Raw genomic sequence first — 11279 nt, 5'->3', positions numbered from 1 at the left:
CCTCACAGACTCTTTGGAAAATGAAAGGTGGAATCTGATTGGTTGCTAGGGGCAACTGAGCCAGTTTCACTTTACACCATGTTTGATAAATCTCCATAATCACTACATACAGGTACAGTACATACACACACACAATCACTACATACAGGTACAGTACATACACACACACAATCACTACATACAGGTACAGTACATACACACAATCACTACATACAGGTACAGTACATACATACACACACACACACACACAATCACTACATACCGGTACAGTACATGAACACACACACAATCACTACATACAGGTACAGTACATACACACACACACACACACACACACACACACACACACACAATCACTACATACAGGTACAGTACATACACACACAATCACTACATACAGGTACAGTACATACACACATACACACAGACTCACTATGTACAGGTACAGTACATGCACACATACATAGACACAATCACTACATACAGGTACAGTACATACACACACACAATCACTACATACAGGTACAGTACATACACACAATCACTACATACACACATACACACAGACTCACTATGTACAGGTACAGTACATGCACACATACATAGACACAATCACTACATACAGGTACAGTACATACACACACAATCACTACATACAGGTACAGTACATGAACACACACACAATCACTACATACAGGTACAGTACATACACACACAATCACTACATACAGGTACAGTACATACATACATACATACACACACACACACAATCACTACATACCGGTACAGTACATGAACACACACACACACACACACACACACACACAATCACTACATACAGGTACAGTACATACACACACACACACACACAATCACTACATACAGGTACAGTACATACACACACAATCACTACATACAGGTACAGTACATACATACATACATACATACATACATACACACAATCACTACATACAGCTACAGTACATATACACACACACACACTTACTACATACAGATACAGTACATGCACACACACACAATCACTACATACAGGTACAGTACATGCGTGCACACACATACACACAATCACTACATACAGGTACAGTACATGCGCACACACACATACACACACACACACACACACAATCTCTACATACAGGTACAGTACATGCACACATACGTACACACAATCACTACATACATGTACAGTACATGTACGCATACACACACACACACAATCACTACATACAGGTACAGTACATGAACACGTACACACACAATCACTACATACAGATACAGTACATGCACACATACATACATACACAATCACTACATACAGACACAGTACATACACACATACATACATACACACACAATCACTACATACAGGTACAGTACATACACACACACACACACACAATCACTACATACAGGTACAGTACATACACGCATACATACACACAATCACTACATACAGGTACAGTACATGCACACATATATATACACACACACACACACACACGCAATCACTACATACAGGTACAGTACATACACACACGCACACAATCACTAAATACAGATACAGTACATGCACACATACATACACACAATCACTACATACAGGTACAGTACATAAACACGTACACACACAATCACTACATACAGGTACAGTACATATACACAATCACTACATACAGGTACAGTACATACACACATACACACAGACTCACTATGTACAGGTACAGTACATGCACACATACATAGACACAATCACTGCATACAGGTACAGTACATACACACATATATACACACAATCACTACATACAGGTACAGTACATACACACACAATCACTACATACAGGTACAGTACATACATACATACACACACACACACACAATCACTACATACAGGTACAGTACATACACACACACACACACAGTACATACACACACACACACACACAATCACTACATACAGGTACAGTACATACACACACAATCACTACATACAGGTACAGTACATACATACATACATACACACACACACACACAATCACTACATACCGGTACAGTACATGAACACAAACACACACACAATCACTACATACCGGTACAGTACATGAACACAAACACACACACAATCACTACATACAGGTACAGTACATACACACACACACACACAATCACTACATACAGGTACAGTACATACAGTACCTGCACACATACATACACACAATCACTACATACAGGTACAGTACATACAAACATACATACACACAATCACTACATACAGGTACAGTACATACACACACACACACACACTCACTAAATACAGATACAGTACCTGCACACATACATACACACAATCACTACATACAGGTACAGTACATACACACACACTTACTACATACAGATACAGTACATGCACAAATCTACACACACACACACACACACACACACTTACTACATACAGATACAGTACATGCACAAATACACACACACAATCAGACCGGGAGCGGGGAGAGGTAAGGTATCAGGTGTTTGGGCAAGGGCTGCATAAACATCGCTATCGATGTCCATGCAGCCCTTGCTGCCCGATTATCGGCTGTGTAAAAGGTCCAGTAAACGAGGGTTTATCTAGCAGATCAGCACTCGTTTACTAAAATAGAAGGGCCGTAGTGTTCAGACAGTGATATGTAGTGGTGCTCGGTTACCGAGTGTCATGCAAGATGATCGTAACTTAGAAACAAAGTCTCTCCCCAGAGAGTGGTGGTAGTAGTGACTCTTTTGATGCAGGAGACAGTGTTATATAATGCCGTGGTGCGATCACACCGCTCACCAGTCCTGGCTCTGCCTGTGTCAGGTCTCCGGCGCCCCGGTCCGCCCGCGCTGGCTGCAGTAGCTGTAGATGACATCACCAGCCTCAATTTGGTAAGTGGAGAAACGGGGCCCCTCTGATGTTAAACAGCAATATAGCATGGTAGGATGATAGGATGATTCATAGTGATTCGTTTGTGGTATAAAACTGCCAAACGTGTTTCGGGGTGTAGCTGTACTCCTTCATCAGTGGCCAGGAGTTAGACTGTTACTTGAAACTGAATGTTTTTGCAGCTTAGGGACTTAGGGTGGTATTACATGGGCCCGATAATACCTGTAAACGAGCAGCGATCTGCTAGATCGGGGCTCGTTTACTAGGCCTATTACACGGCCCGATAATCGTTTAACAAGGGCTGCAGGGACATTATTACCGATGTCCTTGCAGCCCTTGTTTAGGCTGGGTTCACACTACGTATATTTGAGGCTGTATAGCAACCAAAACAAGGAGTGGATTGAAAACACAGAAAGGCTATGTTCACATTGTTCTATTGTAATTGAGTGGATGGCCGTTATTTAATGGCAAATATTTGCTGTTATTTTAGAACAACGGCTGTTATATTGAAATAATGGCCGTTATTTACCGTTATATGGCGGCCATCCACTCAGTTTCAACATTGTGTGAACAGATCCTTTCTGTGTTTTCAATCCATTCCTGGTTTTGGTTGCTATGAGGACCTGACATGAGGACCAAATACTGCCTCAAATATACATAGTGTGAACATAGCCTTATTAAACTGTATACATTACCTATCCACGCTCCAGGGCCCCTCTTCCTCTGTGCTTCTCCCCGGGTCCAGGGGTGATTCTAGCCTCTCTGCTGCCCGAGGCGAACTATAGAATGACGCCCCCCCCCCCCCGTCAATCCGCCCACATTATAATCCACTACTGCCCCCCCCACTGCTGTCCCCAATAAACATAATGTTTGGTCCCTTTCTGCACAGAGGATGTCAGGAGAGGAGGGGGCTGACTTTATAGGAGAGGTCCCAGCAGCACAGAGGATGTCAGGAGAGGAGGGGGCTAATCCTATAGGAGAGGTCCCAGCAGCACAGAGGATGTCAGGAGATGAGGGTGCTAATCCTATAGGAGAGGTCCCAGCAGCACAGAGGATGTCAGGAGAGGAGGGTGCTAATCCTATAGGAGAAGTCCCAGCAGCACAGAGGATGTCAGGAGAGGAGGGTGCTGATCTTTTAGGAGATGGTCCCCCTCTTCCCCCCTTATAGATGGTCCCCCTCCCCCCTTATACATGGTCCCCCTCTCCCCCCTCCCTTATAGATGGTCCCCCTCTTCCCTCTCCCCCTCCCTTATAGATGGTCACCCTCCCCCCCTTATACATGGTCCCCCTCTTCCCCCCCCTTATAGACGGTCCCCCTCCCTTATAGATGGTCCCCCCCTTATAGATGGTCCCCCTCTTTCCCCCCTCCCTTATAGATGGCCCCCCCTTATAGATGGTCCCCCTCTTTCCCCCCCTCCCTTATAGATGGCCCCCCCCTTATAGATGGTCCCCCTCTTTCCCCCCTCCCTTATAGATGGTCCCCTTCCCCCCCCTATAGATGGTCCCCCTCTTCCCTCTCCCTTATAGATGGTCCCCCCCCCTTATAGATCGTCCCCCTCCCTTATAGATGGTCCCCCTCTTTCCCCCCTCCCTTATAGATGGTCCCCTTCCCCCCCCTATAGATAGTCCCCCTCTTCCCTCTCCCCCTCCCTTATAGATGGTCCCCCCCCCTTATAGATGGTCCCCCTCTTTCCCCCCTCCCTTATAGATGGTCCCCTTCTCCCCCCTATAGATAGTCCCCCTCTTCCCTCTCCCCCTCCCTTATAGATGGTTTCCCCTTATAGATGGTCCCCCTCTTTCCCCCCTCCCTTATAGATGGTCCCCCCTCTCCCCCCCCCCCCCCCCCCCCCCCCCCCCCCCTGCACAGCAGATAAAACAAAAAACAGCACACAACTCACCTGCCCTCCGTTCCCCCGTCGAGCCTCTCTGGTCTGGTCCCGGCTGATGTGCGGCTGCCGGAGGTGTCCCGTCCTGTCCCCGGCAGCACGCGCATCACAGATCTCCCCATGCGCCTGCGGCTGTGACTTCCGGCGCACGGGGAGCTCTCTGATGCGCGCGCTGCCGGGGACAGGATGGGACACCTCCGGCAGCCTCGCATCACCCGGGAGACTAAAGGCTGCATTCCCACGTTCCGTGATCCTGACGGATCACGGACGTGGAATGCATGTACTGGAGCCCCCCCGCCCCCGGGCAGTATCTGTAATTAGATGCTGTGAGCGGGGGAGACTGTATTCATAAGCGCCGCGCTGTAGTATCAGCACGGCGCGGCTGATTTAGTACAGCGCGGCGCTTATGAATACAGTCTCCCCCGCTCACAGCATCTAATTACAGATACTGCCCGGGGGCGGGGGGGCTCCAGTACATGGTACGATCAGTGGCGGATTATAATGTGGGCGGCCGCCGAACCGCTCATATTATAATCTGCCACTGAATGCCGCCCCCATGGTGACAGCTAGTGGCGCCGCCTGAGGCAGACGATTCAGGTCGCCTCATGATTGCGGCGCCCCTGCCCGGGTCCCACGCGCTGCAGCTTCAGAGCGGCTTGTCTCAGCTGACAGGCCGCTCAGCCAGTCACTGGCCAGCTTGTGATTGGCCGAGCAGCCTGTCAGCGGAGACAGGCCGATCTGAAGCTGCAGCGCGTGGGACCCGGGAAGAAGCACAGAGAAAGAGGAGCCCTGCAACCTGGATAGGTATGTATTCCTCTTTGCATATCGTCAGCGCCGACCGCACACCGCTATTACACGTAGCGGTGCGCGGTCGGTGCCCCACGATTATAGGTCAGAACCTATATCAACGATCAGCTGATGACAGCGATCATCAGCTGATCGTTGTCTTTATTACACGGAACAATAATCGGCCGGATAGGGCCGATTCGGACAATTATCGCTCCGTGTAATAGTACCGTTACAGTTACGTCCCTGTATGACGCGTAATGCAGGAGCTGCGCCCGCACCATTTGGGCACCCATCGCATCTGCCGCAACCCCTGCCGAGTGCGGATTGTAGCAGTTAACCTTGTAGGTGCTGCGATCAGGCCGATCAAAGCACTAATAGAGCAAAAAGAGGGAGAACGTTTCCTCTTATCCCATTGGGGCTGTAGGGAAGCCTCCTGTGTCATAGCTACAGTGGCTGATCAGGCTCAGCCCTAAGCCACGTTACATTGTAATCAAATAGTGATGTCCCCATGGTGCGACAGCAAAATAAAGTACTACAGGAAACATAAAACACACACAAATTAAATAAAGTACAAACACATAAAATCCCCATAGCCCCCAATGCAAAAATAAATGTAGAAAAAAAAATAGAAAAAATAAATAAATTTAAAAAGTACACATACTTAGTGTTGCCAAGTGTGTAATGATGCTGGCAATACAATTGTCACATGATTAAACCCACATGGTGACTGCAGAAATTTTAAAATGAAAATAAATTAATAAAATGCTAATTTTGTCATTTCCTCATGAAAAATTGTCATTTTCCACATATCAGCCAAAATTTACCTAAAGTACAATATGTCACGAGAAAACAGTCTCAAAATCACATGGATAAATTATCGAATCACTGAGCCGTAACCTTTAAGGCGCTACCGGACCGGTCCTGAAGGAGATAAAAAAGCATCAGTAAGTAAGGGTGGTATTACACGGAACGATTATCGTTCAAAAAATCGTTAAATCGTTCGTATTTGAACGATGATTGTTTGGTGTAATAGAAGACAACGATTAAACGACCAATTGTTGATTGTTTGCAAATCGTTTGTAGACGTCGTTCGCAGAAGCGGCGAACGCAGTGCGCTGACAGGACAAACGCAATAATGATCTTAAGTAACGATCATCGTTCCGTGCAATTGGGTGAACAATTTCAGATTCTTCGCCATAGCGGTCGTTTGAGTTTGTTTATCGTTGATCGGCGAAAAATCGCTTCATGTAATAGTACCCTAAGTCATCGAGTGATATAGTTTAAGGCCATGTGCACATTTGGTTAGAGACCGACTGTTCCTTGACCTGGCCGGGTTTACGGAACAGCCGGTCTCAGAAAAGATCATCCCAGCCAGTACTGCAGTATCAGCCGCATGATCTTTTGCGCCGCTGAGTTCTGCACACTATGGAGCGTGCGGCCGGTGCCGCACACCCATTGTGTGATCTGAAAGGGTTTTCTGCGGCTGCTATTCACTAAACAGCGACCGCAGAAAACTGTCAAGTCAGTTTTCTACACCGCCGCTACGGATCCCGGACAGAGTGTATACTATGTGTATACACTCTGACCGGGATTCCCTTGGCCTGCAGCAAAACGTAAGTTCTGTACCAATCACGGCCGTTGCAACAAAGGCACTTTGTATTGTCTTAGCATGTACAATGCCCTATTGGAATACAATCGGATAGAGCTTAAAGTGAATGTACCGTCAGTACATTCGCTTTAAGTCTTGCACATGGATAGAATGGCGCCAGTGTGGGGAAGCTGTTTTTTTTAATGTTTTGGCCGTTCTATTCCCAACACTGGATGAAGCACTGGAGGCGGCCCGGCCCACCCCCCAGTGGGAGGAAACCCCTTCCCCTCTATGAGGCATCAGAGCTGTTAGCTGTGGGTCCACTGGAGCCACCGGCAAGAAGCCATAGTTTGCTTGTTCAACCACACCAAGAGGTAGGTTGTGGTGGCCGTCACTGGACACTAGTGAGAGGGAGGGCACAGACACTTACAGATCCGCTAAAATTTCAATTTTATTCATGTAAAAATCCCATAAAAATATGTACAAAAACAAGGTGATCGCCCACTGGTATGCTAGAAGTGTTTCGGCCTGTGGCCTTGATCACAACATAATTATCATGGCACCTATCTTCTCTAAATAACGGGAATCCAGAAACGCAAGACAATGGGAGGGCGGACAGACTTACTTACTATGTAATGACATTTGCTGATCCATATTTTACCTCTGGTCTACTGTATATATATATATAGATGTTGCAGAGAAATGATAGAATCGGGGATTTGATCAAATCCCGGGAAACGATGAAATGACCTCGCCGTTCCATCATTTCCCTAGGGAATTGATCAAATCACTGACTCCTTTCAGGGAAATGATGGAGTGAATTTTATCATTTCCCCCTGCGACATAGAATTTGCTTACCGTATCACCTCCTGCTCCCCGGCCTGTCCGCTCTGCTCCCTGTCCGCCTCCGCCGCTTCTCTGCTCCCCCGGCCTGTCCGCTCTGCTCCCCGTCCGCCTCCGCCGCCTCTCTGCTCCCCCGGCCTGTCCGCTCTGCTCCCCGTCCGCCACCGCCGCCTCTCTGCTCCCCCGGCCTGTCCGCTCTGCTCCCCGTCCGCCTCCGCCGCCTCTCTGCTCCCCCGGCCTGTCCGCTCTGCTCCCCGTCCGCCTCCGCCGCCTCTCTGCTCCCCCGGCCTGTCCGCTCTGCTCCCCGTCCGCCTCCGCCGCCTCTCTGCTCCCCCGGCCTGTCCGCTCTGCTCCCCGTCCGCCTCCGCCGCCTCTCTACTCCCCCGGCCTGTCCGCTCTGCTCCCCGTCCGCCTCCGCTGCCTCTCTGCTCCCCGTTACGCTCATTTCCCCTGCTACGCGCCTCTTGCTCCCCCGGCCTGTCCGCTCTGCTCCCCGTCCGCCTCCGCCGCCTCTCTGCTCCCCGTTCCACTCATTTCCCCTGCTACGCGCCTCCTGCTCCCCCAGTCTGTCCGCTCCGCTCCCCATCCGCCCCGCCGCCATATGCCTGCCGGAAGTTGCTACCCATCGGCCCTGCCCTGCAACATGCCTCCTGCTCCCCCAGCCTGTCCACTTTGCTCCCCATCTGCCCCAATGCCATATGCCTCCTGGGGAGGTGGGCAGCTCTGCTCCCCCTTCCGCCCCGCCGCCATATGCCTGCCGGGGAGGTGTGCCGCTCTGCTCCCCGTTTGCCCTACTGCCACAAGCCTGCCGGGTAGGTGAGCCGCTCTGCTCCCCATCCGCCCTGCCGCCATATGCCTGCCGGGAGGTGTGCCCCTCTGCTCCCCCGTCCTCCTCCGTCGCCAAACATAGAGCCAGGTGACTCCTCAATCGTTCATTCCATCATTTCCCTGAAAGGGGTCAGTGATTTGATCAAATCCCTAGGGAAATGATGGAACGGCGCTTTTATTTCATCATTTCCCAGGATTTGATCAAATTCCTGGATTCTATCATTTCACTGCAACATATATATAGTTGTTGCTGTACTGTCTTTGTCAATATTGATAAGACTTATTCCTCCTCCTCTTTCCCTTATATGGTTGTGTATTCCCACATATGGACATTAGGGGTCACTCTTGTTTTCTTATATTTTCTCTTTTTTTGCATTGTATTTTTGTATTTGTATGCAGTTGTATGCTATGCTGGGGATTTTACCTTCCTTCTTTTTTCCTTCTTGTCTTTATTTATTGAAAATTTTCCAATTTTCATAATAAAGATTTGAAAAAATAATAAAAATAAATATATATATTTATTTTTTTTCTATTGTGATGAATTGTAATAATATATTATATATCATTCACAGTTATAAGGGACGTTCTGCTCCACTTTCTTATGGGTTACCTTTTCTTTTTCCTTTTCCTGCATTTTTGTTTGTTTGCTTTACTTTTTCTCGTTCATTTTTCCTTTTCTGTTCCCTTCCCCTCCTCCCTTTTCTTTCTCTCCTTTCTTTATTTTCCTTTTTCTTCTTTTCTTTTCTTTTTTCCTATTTTTCCCCTCCCCCTTCTCTCATTGTCTTGCATTTCCGATTTCCCGTTATTTACAGAAGCTACCTGCCATTTTAGTTATACTGTGATCAAGGCCACAGGCCGAAATGCGTTTAGAGAGCCCGTTATAGATCACCTTGTTTTTGTACATGTTTTTATGAGATTCTTGCAAGAATAAAATTGGAATTTTCCCGGCAGATTCAAGTTTCCTCCCAATTGTCTCCGGGTGAAGCTCCATGCACCACCGGTATACCACACCAATTCTGTTTCAGATTGCTGATCATCAGGCATTAATTTTGGTTGCAGCGGTAACTGGATACTTTAGAACTCACCTGACCAAATCCATGTTGATGTTAGGACATCACCAACAAACACATACAGTACTAACGTGCAGCTCCAAATACCGCCTCATAGTGCGCAGAATAGTGCCCCTAGTTCCGCCAAATCTGCAACACAGTGCAGCAAAATATACTTCTCTATGAGCAATGAACCAACACCACAGTGCAGAAAGACATACTGCTCCACCTGTAGTAAGCCAACACCACAGTGCAGAAATATATACTGCTCCACCTGTAGTAAGCCAACACCACAGTGCAGAAATATATACTGCTCCACCTGTAGTAAGCCAACACCACAGTGCAGAAAGACATACTGCTCCACCTGTAGTAAGCCAACACCACAGTGCAGAAATATATACTGCTCCACCTGTAGTAAGACAACACCACAGTGCAGAAAGACATACTGCTCCACCTGTAGTAAGCCAACACCACAGTGCAGAAAGACATACTGCTCCACCTGTAGTAAGCCAACACCACAGTGCAGAAAGACATACTGCTCCACCTGTAGTAAGCCAACACCACAGTGCAGAAAGACATACTGCTCCACCTGTAGTAAGCCAACACCACAGTGCAGAAAGACATACTGCTCCACCTGTAGTAAGCCAACACCACAGTGCAGAAATATATACTGCTCCACCTGTACTAAGCCAACACCACAGTGCAGAAAGACATACTGCTCCACCTGTAGTAAGCCAACACCACAGTGCAGAAAGACATACTGCTCCACCTGTAAGAAATCAACACCACAGTGCAGAAAAGCATACTCCTCCACCTGTAAGAAATCAACACCAAAGTGCAGAAATACATACTGCTCCACCTGTAAGAAATCAACACTACAGTGCAGCAATACATACTGCTCCACCTGTAAGAAATCAACACCACAGTGCAATAATACATACTGCTCCACCTGTAGTAAGCCAACATCACAGTGCAGCAATACATACTGCTCCACCTGTAAGAAATCAACACCACAGTGCAGAATACATACTGCTCCACCTGTAGTAAACATAGCAGAGCAAAAACACATACTGCTCCACCTGCTCTGATGTCAGGCACAAAAAGGAACGGGTTGTTAACAACATCCAGTGAAACTTTCCAGTGAAAATTTCATGTCAATGCCATTTTTAGAAATAAATTTGCTTAGAAAATTGGTGATATGTTTACTTATTACCCCTACTTAAACTTAGACGTAAACGTATGACCTCTCTGATAGGTGTCCTAATATTGTCTGAGTTCTCTTCTTCTTCTAAATGTAATAGAGCTGTGTTTACCTTGCAGAATTCTCCTGGGCTCAGGAATGAGTATAGTAGTTCCTGGAGATGGTA

Source organism: Dendropsophus ebraccatus, chromosome 13, assembly GCF_027789765.1.
Source record: "Dendropsophus ebraccatus isolate aDenEbr1 chromosome 13, aDenEbr1.pat, whole genome shotgun sequence".
Classification (NCBI taxonomy): domain Eukaryota; kingdom Metazoa; phylum Chordata; class Amphibia; order Anura; family Hylidae; genus Dendropsophus; species Dendropsophus ebraccatus.
This window is presented reverse-complemented; position numbering follows the sequence as displayed.